Raw genomic sequence first — 24,740 nt, forward strand, 5'->3', positions numbered from 1 at the left:
TGTGACCAGTGTTGTCCGGACAGCTAGGATGCCTAGAACTACACTTCGATATGAGTGAGGAGACATAAAATAATGAAATACAAGAAAAAAAATACAAGAAAAATAAAGAAAAAATAATAGTAAAGAAATATAACCAAGTTAAGCGAGCCGAGAACCCTAGCGATGGGTGACCGCACCGGGATGTCACGGCGTGGACCGTTGACTAGCCCTGGACCGCGGGGAACCCTGGAAAATATTTTTAGGAATTAAATAGACCCCTAATGAAGTATAAATATCATTAGAAATATTAAATAAAGTTTAATTAATTAGTACAAAGAAAAGTGGGAAATCGAAAAACGGACAAAACTCGGTGTTACCGAAAAATCGGGAATGCAACCCGAACAGGGGCATTGTGGTCATTTGACACCCCGAGTTGTCTTTTGACCTAAATGTCCATTGAAAATACATGATATTATATTTGGAAAATGTCATGAAAAATTAATTTAGTGGTACCTAATGTAAATAGCAAAAATGGAGTGTAAATGGAGTAATTAACACATTTAAAACATATAATATACTTTAATTGGTGAGTGGACCACTATGGAGTAAATTAAACACAAAAAGGGCAGGTGTAAACCCACTACACAATCTGTAAACTTCATCTTCTCCATTTGTTTCATCCATGCCGAAATAAACTCCCTAAAAACCTCCATGGCCGAAACTTGAATGAACCTCATCATCTCCTCCATTTTCACCTCCAAACACCAAAGCTTCTTCATTAATATTGATCCCCACCTCACAAGGAAGAAGTAGATACCAAAATCAAGAAGTTTAGTGAAGATTTAGCAAGTCCCAACAATAGGTAAGTTTGAGTTTTTGATTGTTGCTTTGTTAAAGTTTGTAAGGATGTTATGGGTGTTTGATTTATGAAGAAATTTTTGAGGTTTGATGTTGAATGGGAATGTGTACTTTTGGCAGCCATGGAAACACCTTGAAGATAGTTTACTCTTGCTTGTAAATGGTGGATTAAAAGGTTGATTAAATATTTATGTGTATGGGAAATCATTTGGGTGATTATACTTAGTATATGTAAATGTGAAATGAAATTTAAAGCTTGGAAATTAATGGAATGTAAATGTACCATTGTGGCAGTTTGTTAACTCTTGAAGAATGTTGGAATTCATGCTTGGTTTATGGAATAATGATGTTAATTTGTGATAGGGGTTATGGCAGTTTGAGTGCATGTATGATGGTGTGAAGTTGGGCATGTAAATGAGCATGAATTGGTGATTGAATTGTTGTAAATTGAGTTGGACAAATTCTGCACTTGTTGGTGCACATTGAATGTAATTGTAAGCTGCCAAAATGACCTATAATATGTTATAAATTATGTTTAGGTTGTGGTACAACCAGAATTGGTTTGAATGTTAAGTTTGGTGAGTGTTAAAAGTGGTGCTTGATGTGTATGCAAGAATTTCAATAAGGCAGTTTGTGTTTTAGGCCTATAACTTTAAGTGTGTGGCTCCAATTGGTATGAGACTAATCGGAGGTGAAACTAGGCACAAAATGTGCCAACTTTCATGAAGGAAGCTTGCCAAAATTCTGCTTGCAAGGTAGCTTGAAAAATGACCAAATCCGGATTAAGTGCAAATAAGGCACGAAAAGCGACCATTTGGGCGTGATTAGTGTTTAGGCCATAACTCACTCAAAGCAGTCGTCCGTCAGGCTAGGTCAAACTAGTATCCGGAATCCAGCAAATTTCAAGAAAGCGCGATATACGGAAATGAGTTTGGTAACATGTTCCAACCCTAAAGACTATCGAATGTGACATATTAGTAACACTAAAACCTAATTTACTTAGACGCATCGAGGGTCGATATATTAGGTGACTAAGCAAATAATAGAATTCAATGAATTAATTATCAAGCATTATCGTTAGAGACAATTTAATCTAGTCTTGAAACACTTGAATTGTGTTTCTCGATTAGCAAGGACTCAAGGAAAGGAAGGAAATATTGAGTCAAGGCCAAGAGCGATTATCGAGGTTTGTGCACAACTAGTTTTCAAGCGATTTTTAGTGCGAATAATATTTCATATGATTAATTGTATGTTATTGTTTTAAATTGTGTTTGTGCACAACATTTATTTCTTTTGAATTTTTCAATTGAAATAAATTATGACTATTTGTATATTATTATTTTCAATTATGGAAATGTGTTTGAATGGATACTTATTGCTTGAAAAGCATTGTAAATGGTTTGAAACTGTGGAAAAATTGATTTAGTGTAATTTGTGAAAGTTGAAGTTAATTGTGAATTGTGTTGCCATCTTGTGAATGAAATTATGACTTTAGAAATTTTGAGATAAATTGTGTTTAGTGTTATCAGAGCAAAGTAGGGACGGCGATACGTAACGCCTAGGATTCTTGGGAACTCTCACGAGTGAACTCAGGAGCTTGCAGGGATGGCGATACGTAATGCTTGCAAGTGCTCTGATAGGTACCACCCAAGGGCTTGCAGGGACGGTGATACGTAACGCCTGCAGGTGCTTTGGTAAGTACCCTTAAATGCTAGCATTGATCGGAAAATTGTGTCATGGCCTAAGTTGTGTATGAATTAGCAACACTGTATTCTTAAATTATTCGACTAAATTGTGTAATTATGAGATTTGATAATTTGTGAAATGGAGTTTAAATTCTTATTGACATTCACTATCTTTTGAATTTAACTATATTTTGATTACTGAGATTTAATGTGATATTGTGTTAAATTCCTTATGACATTCATTGTCTTGAATTTAACTATGGTTTTACGTATCCATCATTTATATGATTTATGAATTGTGATTTAAAGTTGTATTTGGTTAATGTTGTGCACCACTGAGACATTGTCTTAGTGATAGCTTTCATTCTTTGTCGCGAGTAGGTAGACAGACGGACAGAGCAGCAGATTAGTCTGCTAGTACATCTAGTGAGAGGTTATCGGGTATAACGAGTATACCACATTTTGCATTTTGTACTGTAATGTATGACCACTGTATGTATATATTGTTTTTGGTCTTGAGCAGTTGTAAAATAAAATTGTACCTTGAAGTTGTAAAGTAAATTATGAGATATTTTGGCTTGTAAAAATTGTACTGTATTTCTTTATTTCAGTCTTTGAAAAATTACTGTGGATTTGAGTTGAGAAATATGTTGTGTTGAGAAATATGTTGGAGTTGAGATTTGGAAATATGTTGAAGTGCTTTTTTACAAGTTTTCTGAAGAACTGTTTTATCCAAAATACAGATGGCACTCTGCCAAAATTTTTACAGAAATTCCAAATAATTTAAATGTGTTAGTTCTATCACTTCAGTTCAAAAGGTTTTTAACACCTGTAAATAGTGCTCACCACTGTAAAAGAAGTAAGAAAAGTTTTTAAAATCCCTTGTAGTGTATCTAATGGGTTATCAGTAGATGAAGTTGGTAATTCATTAAGTATACTACGGGATCATGTTATGCCTTACAGAGGGGTAGGGTGTGACATTATCAGTGCCCAAGAAACCTATAACAAATTTATAAAGGCTGGATGCATGGGTGTATACTGGTTAGACAGCCATATGTCTATCCAGAATACGTCTGTCAGGCACGAGGCCAGCTGTCGGGCACGAGACCCGCTGTCAGGCTTGTAAAGCCAGAAATAAAGTAGGCACAATGGCCCGTAAGTAGGCATATAGCCTGTAGAACAATCATACCAGACATATATTGTCAGTTCATGATTTTTTCGGTAGGCAGTACTGCTATCTGTAGTCCCTAATTGGTATACCAATTTATCCAAACTAAATAAATAAGTCTAGGTATACTGTGGGCAATTAAACATTTTTAATTAATTTAGCACTGTTCACTATTACTATTTTCTAGTATTGTTAATTGGTACCATTAATTTCATATTAATAGGACATTAGTCCCAATTTACATCTTCATATCATTTTTAATATTTAATTCTCCTTCTGAGTATTTTAATTATCATATATAGCATTTTTCCCATGAACCTTTCTTTAGGTTCATGTTGATGTGTTATCTTTATCTAAGAATTTGACTAGGTTGGGATGTCTATTTAGTCACAATTCGTTCATAACAATTGCTCCTCTATATTTAAACTTGAATTTCAGTTTTTGAATACTGAGTTTGGGGTTGTAGAACTCAAGTTGTGGTCAAAATACCAAAGGAATAGTATTTTGGGACATTTTCTGGGTTGGCAGTTTCAGTGACCCAAATTGTGCTAACAATTTGAATTGGTTAAAGGCAAAACTGAGTTAAGTGGTCTTCATGAAAAGTGTAGCCCTATGTCTAAACTTTCCTTGGGTAAAATGTTAGGTCATTTGGATCAGTATAGAGAGAGGTATGACCAAATGAACACGTAGTGTTCATTTGGTCATTTTCTGGGTTGGCAGTTTCAGTGACCCAAATTATGCTAACAATTTGAATTTGTTAAAGGCAAAACTGGGTTAAGTGGTCTTCATGAAAAGTGTAGCTCTATGTCTAAACTTTCCATAGGTAAAATTTTAGGTCATTTGGAGCAGTATAGAGAGAGTTATGACCAAATAAACACGTACTGTTCATTTGGTCATTTTCTGGGTTGGCAGTTTCAGTGACCCAAATTGTGCTAACAATTTGAATTTGTTAAAGGCAAAACTGGGTTAAGTGGTCTTCATGAAAAGTGTAGCCCTATGTCTAAAATTTCCATGGGTAACATTTTAGGTCATTTGGACCAGTATAGAGAGATTTATGACTAAATGAACACGTACTGTTCATTTGGTCATTTTCTGGGTTGGGTGCAGGGTAATCCGAATTTGGGCGATGTTAGCTCAAGTTTTGGACAGAATTTGGGCATGGTTTCTTCATGGAAAATGGGCTATTTTGGGTCTAGTTTCACCTCCAATTGGCCTCATACCAATTGGGGTCAATTTTATTTATGGCCTAAAATGTACCCTGCCCTCAACAAACACAACCTGCAGAAAATTAACACTTCCAAAACTCAATCTCCTCCAACTTCCTTACTTCAATTTGCATGCAATACACTTCTATAAGCAACAATCTCATCCCAATAGGTCAATTTCAACATTTTACAGAAAGTCCTCAACATTTACACAAACCCTAGTTTTCAAAGTTTCAAATTTACACAAACACTACACAATCAAACACCCAAACATTTCAACTAATTACACATTCTCATGAAATCATTTTTCATCACTTAAAAGCAATAAACTTCAAGTTCCATGGCTGCCAAAAATTCAAGGGTTCTTTTCTCTAGATTTTCTTTTTGTTTTAATGGTATTTATGCTTAGCTAAACATGCTTTTCATGTTTAATAAAGAGAAGAAGAGGGATTAGTGCACTAACCTTACTTGAGCTTCCCAAACCTCAACTTTCTTGCTTCTTATGGGTATATATGGCTTCCTTATGGAGTGGGATAACTTTTTAATGAAGGGGTCTATGGGTTTTCGGGAGGAGAAAGCTTGGAAAATCAAGCTTTAAGAAGAACAAAAATGGAGGGAGAGAGCTCCCATGGTGGACGGTTTCCAAGAGAGGGAGAGAGAGAAAAGAGGGAAGAAGAAGATGGAAGCTTGGGGTTGGTGGGATTCTGTCTCTTATCTCATATATATATATATATGTACTTTAAAATTTTAATTTGTCATAAGCTCTTTATTTTCTTTTCTTTCCCTTTTCTTTTCTCTTCTTCTTTTTCCTAATTCAAATTCATAAACTTGTAATTTTAATTTATGTTAATTATTCCATTCTCTAAATTTTAAATTTTTACATTTAGGTCAAAATTCACCTCTGGGGGGTGAAATGACCAAAATGCCCTTTTATGGTGCTCATCGAGTTATTTTTATTATTTTATACCAATTAATAAATTCTCTAAATTTTACTTTATTTTTTTTTCTACATTTTTCCTATATTTTCTTAACATTTATTTCTTCAAGTTATGCCTCCTCACTATAGTTTAGGTGTAGTTCCAGACATTTTGACTGTCCGAACAGACATGAGTCGTCGGAACAGTAAAATGTACGGACTACCTATGGTGAGGGCGTTACAATTCTTCCCCTCTAATAGAAATTTCGTCCTCGAAATTTACACAGTGTAAATAATCGAGGGACCGCTATCTCCTTGTCTTTTCGCATTTTTTTGTTATAATACTTTACTTTTTCTTTTGTCTGTCTTATTAATCCTAGTTTTACAATCTTATCCTTATCTCGATTTACTATTGGAAATACGTAGCTCTACACAATAGTCCCAAGTCGGTACTGTAATTTGCAGCTTACAGCACAAACATTTGCATAGTTACTACGGTATATCCCAATAAACTAACTCGTTTTTTTTTTCAACCAGTTCTGTACTCATCTTCTTTCATCTCATATACAGCCTCCTTCTCATTTCCATCTATTATCTTTAACACGATCCTTTTCGGTTGATAATCTGCAATCACCTTGTGACCTAAAGGGTTGGTGACAAGTATGTCATCTTCTGACCCATCTATCGGTATTCTCTTTCAACAGGAGGTACAATGCATATATCGGGGTGAACATAGTTAGGGTCTATCAATACATACTTAAAGGTATTATAATTAGGAAATGTACCTCTGATAACGTCTAGCGGATTTGGCTCCTTTCGAGCCATAGCGTACACGCGGGATGCTACTTCAGCCTCGGGTTGTTCTATAGTCTTAGAAGCTCTTTGTGATGTACCAGCTATCTCTGGTCTCATCGGTCTTCTACCCCTCTGTACTGTCGGGGCAGACTTCTGAGTCTGTGGTGGAGCTGTGGGAGCACTCCTCTGTAGGAAATCTCTAAAAAAAAAAAGCTCTATGGACCCACATCTGAAACATCCACCCATTAGCAATTTACACTTTCCTCTATGGTTCTTCCTACAATGTGTACAAACTGGCATCGGGGTTGATCTCCGTGCTATAGGACCCACAGAATTGTCAATTGATACACTCATCTGACCTCCTCTCCATGGGGCAAATTGAAACCTCTGCCTCTGTTCTCTACTCTGAATCTAAACTTGAGACCCCCTAGGTCTCTTGCTCTCTGTAGCAGCTGCGCTGGACTGGCCAGGTCTAGACCCTCTCTTGCACTGCCTGTCTCTCCTAAACTGCTCATCATTTATAACTCTCTCTACTGGGGTCCTATATACTAGCTGGGGAGGTGGTGGCATAGCTTTAGTGACCTGACGGAGCAATTGAGTCATTTGCTCTAGGAAGGCCTGTTGTGTCCTTACTAAAGTACCCAACGATGGTTCTGCTCTACTGTTACTACACCCCTGACTAAATGCAGGTGCAGGTGTGTGACTCTCTACTTCCTCCTCTATCGGTCCTGGAGGTCCGTGCTCTGAAGGATCAGATGTCATCGATCCTATAAAACAGATAAAGACCAAATCTACATTAGTGTCACCTCGACTCTATCTAAAGGCCCATGCATGTGATCCAACTATTTCTTTCTATCTATCTAGCTCTAGGACTACCTAAACCTTTGCTTTGATACCACTAAATGTGACGCCCCTTACCCGTCTACTGTATAGCCGAGCAATAAGTGCCACATTCGGTGCCGGAGCAACCTATCTTGTTTTATCATATCTATTGTAAACTTTTAATGTCATTTAAAACATGTATTCAATGTGTAGAATTTTTTCTTTTTATCTTATTTCTGTGGAGACCCGGATAGAGCCTCCCTTATTTTATTAGCATCTGGCGGGTTCCTCTAATCACTTGTTAACATGTCCATATTCATTTCACACATTTCCATATCATATTCTCTTGTATCATATCATTTACAATTATTTATGAGATCTAAAAATGAAGTATCATCTACTGCATTCATATAGAAATTCATAGATAATAAATTACAAGTTTTCATTTCAATCTCAAAGTTTAATTACAAGTCCAAAATGAAATACATCATGGCTAGACATAATGAACCAAAATACTAGTCTATACATGGGCCCTACCAAAATACAAAAGACCGGTGAGGTGACTCTGGACAATGGTAGATCTGATCAGAGCTCTGTCAGTGCACTATTGGTGGTGCTGCTGCAGCTGCTGCGGCTGCTGGGACTGATCTCCAGTACCTATGCGATGGAAAACTAACACGCTAAGCATAACGCATAGTGGTGCATAATTTATAATAACAATAATTTAATAATTTGAAATAATATATGCAACTCATAATTTCTTGATCTTTTATATTTTTATTGCTCTTTGAAAACAATTAACATTATCGGGATCTTTTATGATTACTTATTGTATTTTAAGTCTTAATTAATTTTTATCAGTCCCCAAGAAACCTATAACAAATTTATAAAGGCTGGATGCACAGGTGTATACTGGTTAGACAGCCATATGTCTATCCAGAATACGTCTGTTAGGCACGAGGCCAGCTGTCGGGCACGAGACCCACTGTCAGGCTTGTAAAGCCAGAAATAAAGTAGGCAAAATGGCCCGTAAGTAGGCATATAGCTTGTAGAACAATCATACCAGACATATATTGTCAGTTCATGATTTTCTCGGTAGGCAGTACTGCTATCTGTAGTCCCTAATTGGTATACCAATTTATCCAAACTAAATAAATAAGTCTAGGTATACTGTGGGCAATTAAACATTTTTAATTAATTTAGCACTGTTCACTATTACTATTTTCTAGTACTATTAATTGGTACCATTAATTTCATATTAATAGGACATTAGTCCCAATTTACATCTTCATATCATTTTTAATATTTAATTCTCCTTATGAGTATTTTAATTATCATATATAGCATTTTTTCCATGAACCTTTCTTTAGATTCATGTTGATGTGTTATCTTTATCTAGGAATTTGACTAGGTTGGGATGTCTATTTAGTCACAATTCCTTCATAACAATTGCTCCTCTATGTTTAAACTTGAATTTCAGTTTTTGAATCACTGAGTTTGGGGTTATAGAACTCAAGTTATGGTCAAAATACCAAAGGAATAGTATTTTGGGACATTTTCTGGGTTGGCAGTTTTAGTGACCCAAATTATACTAACAATTTGAATTGGTTAAAGGCAAAACTGAGTTAAGTGGTCTTCATGAAAAGTGTAGCTCTATATCTAAACTTTTCATGGGTAAAATTTTAGGTCATTTGGACAAGTATAGAGAGAGTTATGACCAAATGAACACGTACTGCTCATTTGGTCATTTTCTGGGTTGGCAGTTTTAGTGACCCAAATTGTGCTGACAATTTGAATTTGTTAAAGGCAAAAATAGGTTAAGTGGTCTTCATGAAAAGTGTAGCCCTGTGTCTAAACTTTCAATGGGTAAAAGTTTAGGTCGTTTGGAGTAGTATAGAGAGAGTTATGACCAAATGAACACGTACTGTTCATTTGGTCATTTTCTGGATTGGCAGTTTCAGTGACCCAAATTTTGCTAACAATTTGAATTTGTTAAAGGCAAAACGGGGTTAAGTGTCTTCATGAAAAGTGTAGCTCTATATCTAAACTTTCCATGGATAAAATTTTAGGTCATTTGGACCAGTATAGAGAGAGTTATGACCAAATGAACACGTACTGTTCATTTGGTCATTTTCTGGGTTGGGTGCAGGGTAATCCAAATTTGGGCAGTATTTAGCTCAAGTTTTGGACAGAATTTGGGCATGGTTTCTTCATGGAAAATGGGCTATTTTTGGTCTAGTTTCACCTCCAATTGGCCTCATACCAATTGGGGTCACACAATTTTTTTTATGGCCTAAAATATACACTGCCCTCAACAAACACAACCTGCAAAAAATTAACACTTCTAAAACTCAATCTCCTCCAACTTCCTTACTTCAATTTGCATGCAATACACTTCTATAAGCAACAATCTCATCCCAATAGGTCAATTTCAACATTTACACAAACCCTAGTTTTCAAAGTTTCAAATTTACACAAACATTACACAATCAAACACCAAAATATTTTAACTAATTACACATTCTCATGGAACCATTTTTCATCACTTAAAAGCAATAAACTTCAAGTTCCATGGCTGCCAAAAATTCAAGGGTTCTTTCCTCTAGATTTTCTTTTTGTTTTAATGGTATTTATGCTTAGCTAAATATGCTTTTCATGTTTAATAAAGAGAAGAAGATGGATTAGTGCACTAACCTTACTTGAGCTTCCCAAACCTCAACTTTCTTGCTTCTTATGGGTATCTATGGCTTCCTTATGGAGTGGGCTAACTTTTTAATGAAGGGGTCTATGGGTTTTGGGGAGGAGAAAGCTTGGAAAATCAAGCTTTAAGAAGAACAAAAATGGAGGGAGAGAGCTCCCATGGTGGACGGTTTCCAAGAGAGGGAGAGAGAGAAAAGAGGGAAGAAGAAGATGGAAGCTTGGGGTTGGTGGGATTTTGTCTCTTATCTCATATATATATATATATATATATTTGTACTTTAAATTTTTAATTTGTCATAAGCTCTTTATTTTCTTTTCTTTCCCTTTTCTTTTCTCTTCTTCTTTTTCCTAATTCAAATTCATAAACTTGTAATTTTAATTTATGTTAATTATTCCATTCTCTAAATTTTAAATTTTTACATTTAGGTCAAAATTCACCTCTGGGGGGTGAAATGACCAAAATGCCCTTTTATGATGCTCATTGAGTTATTTTTATTATTTTATACCAATTAATAAATTCTCTAAATTTTACTTTATTTTTTTTTCTACATTTTTCCTATATTTTCTTAACATTTATTTCTTCAAGTTATGCCTCCTCACTATAGTTTAGGTGTAGTTCCAGACATTTTGACTATCTGAATAGACATGAGTCGTCGGAACAGTAAAATGTATGGACTATCTATGGTGAGGGCGTTACATAAACGATGATGAAGTGTCATTCTGAGTTGAGAATCAATGGCAATGGGATGAGATGCCAACAAGATGAACGGCAATGGTTTATCAGCAATGAGTAGAATGGCACATCGAATGGGAGAGAAAGGAAGAGAAAGAAAGGAGAAAAAAAGAGAGAAAGAGAGGGAAAGAAAGAACGAGAGGGAAAGAAAGAAAATAAGTTGATTGGTTTCTTTTGGTTTAATGGTGATAATTGAGAGAAGAAAAAAAATTAATTTTAAGTGCCCATTAGAATGACAAATTTGCAATAATTAAGAAGTTTGTGGTAATTAGAATTCTATGGGGATGATGATTTGCAGTAATTAGAGTTCTATAAGAAATTGAACTCTTGTTAGATAAAATTAGCTTAAATTTCAAATTCTCAGAAGATCATAGGGGATATTGGATTATTTTTTAAATTTTTAATAGCAAAGAGATAAGTTAAAATCAGTGCTTATTCACCCAGAATGGCTCAGTCAGCCAATCTAGGTGTGGGGGTAATTGTTTAAACCAAAAATAATTATTTTATTTATTAATTATTTTTAGATCTAAGAATTAATTAAATTAATTTTTTGTGAAATTAATTTAATTAATTTTATTTTATTAATTTAATTAATTTATAGCCTAAGATAATTAATAATTAAATTAATGATGGCTATTGGATGGTTATCTGAAAGAGGGGAGTTAGTGGTAGTTTCAAATGGTTCCAAGCAGTTTCAAGGAGTGGGCAGGTAACTACAAGTAATGGTAGAACATGACAAAGTGTATTCAAGAGTCTTTCAAGAATCTTTTAGGTACTTGCAGGCCGAGCTATAAAAGCTAGATACGTTGCAACATGAAGACTCCCCCTCAACAACATCAAACAACAACAACTCAACCAAACTCTAGCAGTCTTTTATTTTTATTTTATTAATCATTTATTTTTCTATAGTTCTTGCATTTAATTCCAAACCTTGTACTCTTTTTTTAATTAATCTAAACGTCCTTTCGATTTTCAATTTATTTACCCTTTTAATTGTAACGCCCTCACCGTAGGTAGTCCGTACATTTTACTGTTCCGACGACTAATGTCTGTTCGGACAGTCAGGATGTCTGGAACTACACTTAAATTATAGTGAGGAGGCATAAATTAATGAAATAAATATTAAAAAAATATAGGAAAAATTTTGAGAAATAAAATAAAATTTAGAGAATTTATTAATTGGTATAAAAAAATAAAAATAATCCGATGAGCACCATGAAAGGCATTTTGGTCATTTCACCCCTAGAGGTGAATTTTGACTTAAATGTCAAATTAAAATTTGGAAATAGAATAATTAACATAAATTAATTTTATGAATTTGAATTTGAAAAATGAGAAGAGAAAGAAGAAGAAAAGAAAAGAAAAGAAAAGGAAAGAAAAGAAAATAAAGGAAATAGATTTATGAAATTTAAAAACAATAAAGTACACATAAATGTATATATATAAATAACCACAAGAGACAAAACCCCACCAACCATCTTCTTCTTCCTCTTCTCTCTCTCTATCGCCTTGCCGTCTCCCTTGGTCTCTCCCTCCCCACCATTGTTATCAAGCTTAAAGCTTGATTTCCCAAGCTTTCACTCACCAAAACCCATAGACCCCTTTATTAAAAAGTTAGCCCACTCCATAAGGAAGCCATTGATAGTGAAAAGAAGAAGAAAAGTTGAAGTTTAACAAGTTACCCAAGAGGTTAGTGCCTAATCTTCCATTCTTCCTTTATTAATCCTTGAGTTAAGGTTAAAATTAAGTGAAATTTGTAAGAAACTAAAAGAAATAGGTGAGTTATGAGGGGAGTGAATTTTTGGTACCCATGGTGAGTGATGGTTTTTGATGACTATGATGTATATAAAGTGATTTAATGATGTGGGTTGATGTATTATAAGTATTAGAAGTTGATTTACATTGAGATTTTATGAGGTTGAAATTGTGAGTTAAGGTTTAGCCTAACTTTGGTATTTTTGTATTATACCATGCAATTGGGATTGTTGAGATGTGCTGATGATATTTAGAAGCGCCTTGAATGTCAAATTGAAGCAAGGAAGTTGGAGGAGAAATGAATTATTGGAAGTGCTATTTTCTGCAGGTTGTGTTTGTTGAGGGCAGTGTACATTTTAGGCCATAAATGAAATTGTGTGACCCCAATTGGTATGAGGCTAATTGGGGGTGAAACTAGACCCAAAATAGCCCATTTTCCATGAAGAAACCATGCCCAAATTCTATCCAAAACTTGACCTAAATACTGCCCAAATTCGGATTTCCCTGCACCAAACCCAGAAAATGACCAAATGAACATTACATGTTCATTTGGTCATAACTCTCTCTATATTAGTCCAAATGACCTAAAATTTTACCAATGGAAAGTTTAGACATAGGGCTACACTTTTCATGAAGACCACTTAACCCAGTTTTTCCTTTAACTAATTTAAATTGTTAGCACAATTTGGGTCACTGAAATTTTAAAGCAAAAAGTTGAACCAAATGAAATCTTTATAATGATTTAATTTTATTAAATAATTTTTTTATATTGAAAAAAAAAACTGGACTGTACGTGGTACCTCTGAAACGACTTTAGACCATCCCATTTGAACACTTCTCGCTTGGCCTTGAATGATTAATCAAAACAATTCGTAATAATAATAATAATAATAATAATAATAATAATAATAATAATAATAATAATAATAATAATAATAATAATAATAAATTTTATTTATATTTATATTTATAACCATTTTTTATATAAATAAATAATGCAACGAAATTAATATTTTAAATAATTTAAAAAAGCAGTTATTTATAAAATAGCATGTAAAAGAAGAGGACATTTTTTCTCAGACTTAGATAAACTATTATTAAAATATTAAAATTAACCAATTAACTAGTTATTCTTCCATCATCATCATATATAATTGAAGGAAGTAAAGAGCATTAAAATGGAAATTTGAGTTTATGGAGGAAGTGGTGGTGAAATTGTGATTTTAGTTATGCAAGTTAATATGTTGATATAATTTTGGAGTTGTGGATTTGAGTTTTGTGACAGAGAGTTTAGTCTAATTTTAAGAGAAGATATTGTCGAATTTTCATTAGATTATTAATATGAAAAGTGAAGCATGTGGTTGATTTTGATTATTGGATTATTGATTTTCTAGAAGGAGCTTTTGAGTATGGTTTTATATGGATGGAGATGTGATATTTGTGAGTTAGTACTTGTAGTCAGGTGAGTGGTATTTTACAATATATAGCATGAATTTGCTTTTTAAGAGATTCTTGTTCCTTCAAAAGTTGTGATTTACTTCTAATATTATTTGTTATATTCTGATAATTTAATTTCTCATTTTGATTCAATTTGATTCTTTTATATAATTGTTCATTATTATTCAAATCTTATTTCATGCATATTAACAAATCTAAAAAGAGAGTTAAGAGATTATAAGAATGGAAATGGTAATGAGATTAGTAGCACATTATGGAGCGCTAGCAGCAAAATTTAGCAAATATGATTTAATATTTTAGAATTACGAGAAATATGATGAGAATGTGGATTAGCATGATGGTTTATTAATTATTTAGCTACTTTGGGTAGCAATGAATTTTTATTCAGCATAATTATGTTATTGGAGATTGTGAGTTTGATGGTCTATGGTTTTGACAATTATGACATGCCTTAGTATCACTATAAGTTATTGAATTGTATTTAGCATATTTGCTCCCACTAGAGGGACGCCGGTAGTTTAATTTTTTGCAGTAGGAAAGGACTGCCCATAGAGAGGTGGAGTCACCACTGCGAGGTTAACATAGTATATATATGATTTTGATATTTATTTTCATACCTTGGCATATCCTTGAATGTCGAGAGCCATTTATCGATAGTTTTACATATGTGAGGAATGATTGGAGACTAGAAAGAATTTAATTTGAGATTGATATGGAGATTTTAGAATTTGTATAGCATGCGGTGTGGGGTTGAATTAGAGGTAAAAGATTTGTGGTCTTACGGGTATGAAGATTACTGATGAAATTGGGACTTACTTTGGGGTATCCCATCATCTAGGGTAGGGTTAACAAACATGTGTTTAATTCTTTGTTTAGTACGGTGGACAATTATCAGGTAGGTTGGAAAATGAATATACTTTTGTATGCTTGTAGAGTGACATCGGTTAAATCTATTCTTTCCTAATCATCTTATGCAATCTCTGTAACTTCCTTGAGCTGTGTTTGATGAGTTTGATATGAAAGTTTGTAGTTTTATATGGGGAGGTAGAGATGGTAAGTAGAGAGCGCACTTAGCCAATTGGTTGCAGCATATTAGTGCAAGAAAAGTTGAAGGTTTAGGTATTCGTACCTGCAGGCAAATGAAATCTATTTTTTGGCAAAGATGGGATGGCATTTGCTAAAGGAAGAGGAATCATTTTCGGTAAGAGGAATCATTTTCGGTTGAGATATTGTGGGCTAAGTATGTTGGTGTAGGGTTGGGTTGGATGATTTTGTTAAAAAAAATGTTGCCTCTGTTATTTGGCATGTTATGGTTAATAGTACTTTTTTTATAGTAAGGTTACTAATAAGTTGTTTGCAATGGTTCCCTTACTAGTTTTTGGTCGGATCTTTGGATAGGGGATCGTTCGTTGGAGTTTTAGTGACTAATCCTATTCCTTTTCATTTGAAGTCCCTTATGTTTGGTCATTTTTGGGATGGTCTTTCTTCGAAATAGGATATGATTAGGTATTTCTTACCTAAATAAGTCTGCCTCCTATTAGAAGCTCATTCTCTTATCTTGGATGTGAATGCATTGGATCAAGTTGCATGGAAAGGGACAAGAATGGTTCTTTCTCAGTCAAATATGCTTATGCTATACAAAATGCTAATGTTGTTTATGTTCCTAACGCTTTGTGGCGCTTAGTTTGGAAATTGCAAGTTTCACAAAGAATTCAGACGTTTATTTGGTTATTGTTGCTTGGGAAACTTGTATTATGTGGAGAGACATTAGAAAGGTTTCACTAATGATAAGGGTTGCATACTCTGCGGTGCCCAAGAAGAATCTCTTACTCATATTTTCCAAGATTGCTATGCAGCTCAGGATATTTGGTGCATGGTCTGGAATGTATCCACCTTGCAATAGTTTCTTGATATGTCCATCTCTGATTGGTTTATGCACTTTGGTGGTTTTTCTACTAGGCATGGTTATGTGTCTTCTCCTATACAAATTCTTTGCATGTTCTTTGGTGGATATGGCGATGGAGAAATGACTTTGTGTTCCATCGAACCATTTCTCCTAGTTCTTCGAAACTTGCCATTTTAAAGACTTAAGTTGCTTCCAATCACTCTGCTTGGTGTTCTTATACTTCTCTTCTTATGAGTAGATCTATTATTGTTGTTTTGTGGATTCCAGGCGTTGGATGGGTCAAATAAACATTGATGGTACCTCTAAGGGTTATCCAAATAGAGGTGGTGGTGGAGTTTTTACTGTCTGATTGGGAATCTATACTTCTATCCTTGTAGAGCTTCAAAGTCTTCTTCATGGTTTATGCATGGCTTAGGATTTGGGCTATAGAAAACTCTTTGTAGAGTTGGATTCAAAAATTATCCTTGAATTTCTCGCTTATGCTAAGGTATGTAGCCTGAAGTTTGTGAATGTTCTTTCGTAGTGCAAGGAACTCCTTCGCCATCCTTGGCATGTGCATTTGGATCATTGTTATCGGGAGGCCAATGCTGTGGCAGACAAGCTTGCCAATCTTGTTGTGTTTGCCTCTCAAGGTTTTTGTTGTCTGCCTACCCCTCCTAGGGTGGTTGTTGATTTGTTGCAGTGTGATCTTCATGGTTTAGCATGGCCAGGGACTGTGCCTATCTCCCGTTAAGATTGTTCCTTTCTGGGTTTTGCACCCTCCTTTGTATATATATATATATATATATATATATATATATATATATATATATATATATATATATATTAAGTTTGAATATATTTGTTATCAATGCCAAATAAATCTCCAAGGTATTATATATCTCCAAGGTATATATAATAGAGATTAAGGCTTGCTATAAATTTTAATAGCCTTATGCAGATTTAAATCCTAGCATCAGGCCTACTTAGAAGTTTGGATCGTAACGTCAACTTTTAAAGGTATAACACTCCAACTTAATAAGTAGAAGCCTAAAAATTGAAAAGGTTACTCTGAACTGCTTAGCTAAATCAGCACTATGTCTCCATTTAAATGAAAAATTAGGGAGACTCCCACAGTAGGATAATGTAGGATATTTGTGCACAAAGTATTCACAGAAGATATAGAAACATCAATTTGAGCAACGACACAATCCATGTATATATATTTAAAAACACACAAAAAAAAAAGAGTAAAAAACATGTTGAGCACAACAGCCAGCAAATCAAGATAACATTTGCAAGGAGAAACTGAATCCCAAAAGAAAAAAAAAAGTAACAAAAGAAGTATAAAATTGGGTCTCCTAATTGTCTTCTCTCAATAGAGGCCCATGATGGTGTCCTTGCACTTTTGCATGGTTAAACCTACAATCCAATAAAAGAAGAAAAAAAAAATTAAAACTTACAATTCAAATAATGTCTTCAACAAACTTAGACTTTAATAACATGTCTTATATACTGTTAAAAATTTAAAATATATTAATAAGAATTATCAATGAGTACCTAGTGATATGCATAAACTCTTTAACCTAAAGTTTTTAACAACATGTTTTATATTAATTTACAGCGCTATTATATATGATATTGTACATATTATTCATGACTTTATATGTGACTTTGATGCCTAAACATGTTACCAATGATAAGATGCAATGAAATGTGACCAAAGCAAAAGATTATAGAGACCATGATTACCAACATTGTCAATTAGCTAGGCAAATAAATTCCAATATCCAAAAATTAAAATATGGGAAGAAAAATTTTAAGGAATGAATGATGATAAGTCATTAAAGCTAATGAGCTTTAACTGCAAGAACAAGGAATTCAAACTTAACTTCATTTTTTTGTTCAAATAAAAAAGCTATTGAAAGTACCTCTGTAATGGTTATTCCTGGTAGACCCAAATTCTCAAAAGGCGTGTTGCACGACATTAATTCCTCAACATCGTGATCCTCATTATATATTAGACGAAATCCACAATTCTTCACCTTTAACTGGTTAGAAAAAAATGATGCCCTGATTTGATTACATCCTTCCAACTGATCTAGATAAGTTATGGAACTACGAGGCACAAAGTTAACCCAAAGTTGATCAGAAGAAATGCATAAATCTTGAGAGATTTCCAACGTAGAGCAACCTAGATACAAGCTTTGTTTCGGCAAATTGTAGGCATGCAACTCACAGACAACAGTACAAGTATCTGAAAAAAGCTGATCATGATGGAATGTAATAACTCCAGTTACAGAAAATGCCATCCATTCATAACTCAACCAATAAGGAGGCAGTTGCACTTCTAATGAAGACCCAGAGCTTTGATAGTTGAACCACACAGGAACTTCACTTGAGGCTAAACACAATGATACAAGGGTGCTTGAACTAAAGAGTCCCTGAACCAAAATTATTGCTTAACAATTAATTAAATTGTGTAGCTTTGCAGCAATATTCTAAGGAAAAATAAAATTTTCTTGGGCAAGAAATCATAATGCACATAATGAAATTTGCTATGGGCCACCGAGATAACATAAAAATGGAACCAAATACATGATACAATATCATATGACACAAAAATATATAATCTTTTAAAAAAATAAGATAATATATATATATATATATATATATATATATATATATTAAAAATAAGACATTAAAATATATATATTGAAAGGAAACCGAAACATATATATAAGACATTAAAATATATATATTAATATATATATATATAAGCTTACATGGATGCGTGTGATCTCTGGGAGGCAGTGGAGGAGGACTATGAAATTCCTCGTTTACCAGGCAATCCTACTTTGGCTCAGATAAAAAATCACAAGGAGAAGAAGACCAGGAAGTCTAAGGCCAAGGCCAGCCTCTATGCTGCAGTATCTCCCACCATCTTCTCTAGAATTATGACATTTGGCTCAGCCAAGGCAATATGGGATTTTCTAAAGGAAGAGTATCAAGGAGATGAGAGGATTCGAGGTATGAAGGTCCTAAACCTGGTGAGAGAATTTGAGATACAAAGAATGAAGGAATCTGAGACTATCAAAGAGTACTCAGATAGGCTTATCAGTCTAGCAAACAAGGTAAGGCTACTTGGTGCTGAACTTTCTGATAATAGAATTGTACAGAAAATTCTTGTTACCTTACCGGATAAATTTAAAGCTACTATTGGATCTCTAGAGAATGCAAAGGATCTATCAAGGATTACCTTGGTAGAGCTATTAAATGCCTTGCAAGCACAGGAACAAAGAAGGCTAATGAGGGATGAAGGAACTGTTGAAGGCGCTTTACAAGCAAGGCAACAATCCAACTCTGGAGTCAAAGGCAAGAAACAAAAAGGAAAGAAGAATAATGCTACATCAACTGAGGCTGCTATCAGTGACAGCAACACTAGCAGTAGCAACAAAGGGGGAAATATCCACCTTGTCAGCATTGTGGAAAAAGGAATCATCCACACTTCAAGTGCTGGAGAAAACCTTATATGAGATGCAGAAAATGCCACAAACTTGGCCATGCAGAGATCATTTGTAAGGAAAAGGTGACACAGCAATCAAATGAAGCTCAAATTGCATATCAACAAGAGGATGAACATTTGTTTGTAGCTACCTGTTTTGTAAGTGGTAGTTCAAGTGAAAGTTGGTTGATTGATAGTGGTTGTACAAACCATATGACTCATGATAAGGAACTTTTCAGAGACTTGGACATAACTACAACCTCAAAAGTCAAAATAGGCAATGGTGACTATATTGCTGTAAAAGGGACAGTAGCAATTGAAAGCTACTCAGGTACTAAGCTTATCTCAAATGTACTTTATGTTCCTGAGATTGATCAGAATTTGCTAAGTGTAGGCCAGTTGCTGGAGAGTGGCTTCAAGGTCATCTTTGAGGCCAAGAAGTGTATGATTATTGATGCAAACGGGCATGAGGTCTTTCATAGCAAGATGAATGGCAAGAGTTTTTCCTTTATCCAATGGAGGAAAAACAAGTTGCATATCCTAGCTAAGTGACAGCAGCAGAAGTTTGGAATAAGAGGCTTAGACACTTCCATCACAGGGCACTCTTATACATACAAAAGAATGATTTAGTCCTGGGACTACCATCTCTAGAGGAGGAGCTCCCAAGTTGCAGGGCATGTTAGCTAGGCAAGCAAACAAGGCTACCTTTTGCCAAGACAACCTGGAGGGCATTTGAAAAGGTCCATCTAATTCATATAGACTTATGTGGACCACAGAAAACTACATCTCTTAATGGTAGCAAATACTACATAGCATTTATTGATGATATGACAAGAATGTGTTGGATTTATTTTCTCAGGTTCAAATCTGAAGTAGCAGGAGTGTTTTGGAAGTTTAAAGCCCTGGTGGAAAATCAAAGTGGCTGTAGAATGCAAGTGTTGAGATCAGACAATGGTACTGAGTACACATCTAATCAATTTAATAGATTTTGTGAAGAAGCTGGAATTGAACATCAGCTTACTGTCCCATACACTCCACAACAAAATGGGTTTAGTGAGAGGAAGAACATAACAATAATGGACATGTCCAGGTGTTTATTGCATGAGAAGGGCCTTCCAAAGTGTTTCCGGGTAGAAGCAGCTAACAATGTTGTTTTTCTTTTGAATAGGCTGCCTATAAGAGTTGTAGAGGGCAAGACACCTTTTGAGGCATGGAATGGATATAAACCTTCCTTAAAAAATCTAAAAATTTTTGGCTGTTTGTGTTTCTCTTACATTCCATAGGTAAAGAGAGACAAGTTAGATAAGAAGGCTTAACCAGGTGTTTTCATTGGATATAGCACAGTCTCCAAAGCTTACAGGATTTTCCAACCAGATACAGGAAAGATCCTGATAAGTAGGGATGTATTTTTCATGGAGGATGAACAATGGAATCAGGAGAATGGTAAACAAAAGCAAATTCCAGATGATCTACAGGATGCTAATGAAGACATAGATGATCAACCTGTGAGAGGAACAAGGTTGCTCTCTGAAATATATCAGAGATACAACGTGGCCATTTTAGAGCCTACTGGATTTGAGGAGGCTATTTCAAACCCCAAGTGGCAAGCTGCAATGGAGGAAGAGCTTACAATGATTGAGAAGAACAAGACTTGGCAGCTTGTAGATAAGCCTCAAGACAGAAAAATCATTAGTGTGAAGTGGGTCTACAGAACTAAATTGAATGCTGATGGTTCTGTCAATAAGTTCAAGGCAAGACTTGTTGTTAAAGGGTACGCATAGATTTTTGGAGTCGATTACTCAGATACTTTTATGCCAGTTGCTAGACTTGACACTATAAGACTCCTACTAGCCATTGCCGCTCAAAAAGGCTGGAGGATCTTTCAATTAGATGTCAAGTCTGCTTTTCTAAATGGTTTTCTGCAGGAGGAGATTTATATGGAGTAGCCTCAAGGTTTTGCAGTAAAAGGACATGAAGATAAAGTGTATCTATTAAAGAAAGCCCTGTACAGTTTAAAACAGGCTCCAAGGGCTTGGTACAATTGAGTTGATGATCATCTGCAAGACTTGGGTTTTAAAAAAAGTCTAAGTGAATCAACTCTTTATGTCAGGAAATCAAATTCTGATATTGTGATTATTTCACTATATGTTGATGATCTTCTTGTGACAGGTAGCAATCCTGAGTTAATTGAGGAGTTTAAGATAGAAATGAAGAAAGAGTTTGAGATGACAGACTTGGGAGAGATGTCTTATTTTCTTGGGATTCAGATTCAACAAGCCCAAAATGCTGTGTTTATCTATCAAAAGAAATATGCAATGGAAATACTGAAAAAGTTCAAGATGGAGGAGTGCAAAGCAATGAACACGCCAATGAATCCAAAGGAAAAACTGCTGAAAGATGATGGCTCAGACAAAGTAGGTGAAGGAATCTACAGAAGTATTATTGGTTGTCTCATGTATCTCACAACCACCAGACCAGACATTCTGCAAAGTGTGAGTGTGCTATCTAGCTTCTTGAATTGTGCAAGTGAAATGCACATGAAAGCAGCAAAAAAGGTGATAAGGTATGTGAAAGGAACTTTGGATTATGGCATTAAGTTTACAAAGTGTCAGAATTTCAAGCTGCAGGGATATTCTGATAGTGATTGGGCAGGATCAGTGGATGATATGAAAAGCACTTCTGGATATTACTTTAATTTTGGTTCTGGTTATTTTTCATGGTGCTCAAAGAAGCAAGACATTGTAGCACAATCAACTGCAGAAGCAGAGTTCATTGCTGCTACTGCAGCAGCGAACCAGGCCCTGTGGCTAAGAAAGATCTTAAATGATCTTGATTTGGACCAAAAAGGCAGTACTGAGGTGTTTGTGGATAATCAGGTTGCCATAGCCATTTCCCATAATCCAGTTTTCCATGGGAAAACCAAGCATTAATATTAGATTGTATTTTCTTAGGGAAATACAAGAAGGTAGCGAGGTGAAGTTACTGTATTGCATATTAGAAGAGCAAATAGCTGATATATTCACCAAATCTTTTCATGTAAACAGATTTGAGTTTCTTCGAAAGAAGCTTGGAATTTGCAGTTTTTTATCTAGGAGGAGTGTTGACAGTGTCTCAGAACCTGCAATTGCTGAAGTTGTTACCAGAATCATAGGAGAAGACCAAGTTTTTAGGCTTTTAGTTTCAGTTTGTTATTCTGTTTTTAATATAGCTGATGACATTTTTTTTCTGTTATTAGTGGACAACTTTAGCTAGTTTTCAGCAATTTTTTTTGTAATTCAGTTATATTTGCACTTGTGTTTAAGCAAGCATTTTGTTAAATGAAGTATCAGACTTTCCAAGTCATTTTTTTCTTGTCTTAGCTGATATACAATAACAGCTGTTAAAAGATGTAGAAATAAAGAGAGTCAGAAAGAAACTTAATCCTTAACCGTAAAACCAAAGAAATAAATAGATGTAAGAAGTTAGTTTTGCATACTCTTACTCCCTTCCATAATTGTTCAAATCTGCTATACGACAAATGGAGCTCAACAAGTTGATCTGGTTGAAAAGTTTGTGGCAAAGATTTGAAAGGATACCCACACTATTCCAAGTACCTTAATTCATTGGAAAGATATTCAATGTCTTTGGAGATGTTTAAATTGCGAAGTATGAGCAATCTGAGAGCTTTCATCTTTAAGAAGGCTTTAAAACTCTTGTATCTGTCTCCTTGATCAAACATATAATCCAGGACTACACCTTCAATTAGATTTGTTCCCTAAAAAATCAAAGGCAACAATTTGTGGTGAAAATAACTGAAAAACTTCTAACATTTATAATGGCAGTTTGTCAAATCAAATATAATTCTTAATTATTGAGTAATACTAACCGTATCATTCATTAAGATGTGATAGACATCCTTATAAAGCCATAGTCTACTACGTTGTCCAGGCTCTTCTCGACATTCTCGATGAACAATTTCTTGACCCATTTCTTCAAGCAAATCATGCATCCACACTCGGTTGTCTAAAATAGTTATGAGAGATTTATCGACGATCTCCCTTATAGCAATATCCGGGTATAATCCACCACTTTCCAATACTTTCATCACATAACCTTTCATTTTTCCTTTGAAAAAGCATGCGATGTCTAGAAATATTTTTTTTTTGTATTTCCTCCAATCCATCAAAACTTATTTCAAGCTTACTTAGAATTTTTTCACTGGGGATTTCTTTCAACCTCTCCAATGCATTGTTCCATTCTTTCATAGATCTAGCATACAAGGAGGAACCCAAAACATTAAGCGCTAATGGGAGGCCACCTGCATAGTTTACAACTTTGTTGGATAGCTCCATGTAATCTTGTGGTGGACAATCTTTCTTGAAGGCTTTCAAGCAAAAGAGTTGAAGGGCTTCATGATGATTTAACTCTTCAACCCTATATATTTGATCTACTTCATGTTGGATCAACAAATGTTCATCCCTAGTCGTTATTATGATTCTACTTCCAACTCAAACCAGTTTTCATCTTTTTTTCCAACTAATAATTCTAATTGCTCCAACTCATCAACATCATCAAGAATGACCAAAACCTTCTTCCAAGATAGCCTATTTTTTATGTGATAAACTCTATTGTACACATCGTACACATCTATGTCTCTTTCCATCAATGTGGCACATAAAAGTTGTCTTTGTAAAGTGACTAAACCATATTTTCTTTAAGTTTCTCTAACATCCGCAAGAAAAGCACTACCCTCAAATTGGCATTGCATTTCCTGGTAGATGACACTGGCAATAGTTATTTTTCCTATGCCACCCATCCCACAAATTCCTACCATTTTGACATTATTCAGCTCCTCTATGTTTATACACAATCTCATTTTCTCTACCCGTGAATCCATTCCGACAAAATCCTTAGCTATGCTATGACTAAATCTTCTCAATTTATTAAGTATGTCTTTAGCGATTTTCTGAATAAATTCTGACTCCTCCCTACAATGTAAGAATACATAACACAATATTTTAAGCATAGAAATAATATTAAAAATATCGAGCGTTCAATTTTGTTCAAATTGCAAACAAAGATTCTATAATATGCAAAAAAAAAAATGATGATGTAATAGAGATAGAGGAAGAAATTTAATTTTTTTTTTCTAAAAGCACATTTAATTATTTATACTTTTTCAAAAAATAATAAATTTAATTGATTATCACAAAAGTTTAATTTTTTTTTCCGTGTCAGCGTTCTTAAGGGATTAAGTCACTTGGGGGCTAATTACTAAAATAATTCAATAGTTTTTT

The 24,740-nt window shown here is 34.6% G+C and overlaps 1 pseudogene; it reads right to left on the reverse strand.

The window, feature by feature from the left end:
* Positions 1-23,044: 23,044 nt before the first annotated feature.
* Positions 23,045-24,259, reverse strand: LOC131171220 (disease resistance protein Roq1-like; annotated as a pseudogene).
* Between the last annotated feature and the right edge of the window lie 481 nt (positions 24,260-24,740).

The sequence above is a fragment of the Hevea brasiliensis genome, chromosome 12 (assembly GCF_030052815.1).
Source record: "Hevea brasiliensis isolate MT/VB/25A 57/8 chromosome 12, ASM3005281v1, whole genome shotgun sequence".
Lineage (NCBI taxonomy): Eukaryota > Viridiplantae > Streptophyta > Magnoliopsida > Malpighiales > Euphorbiaceae > Hevea > Hevea brasiliensis.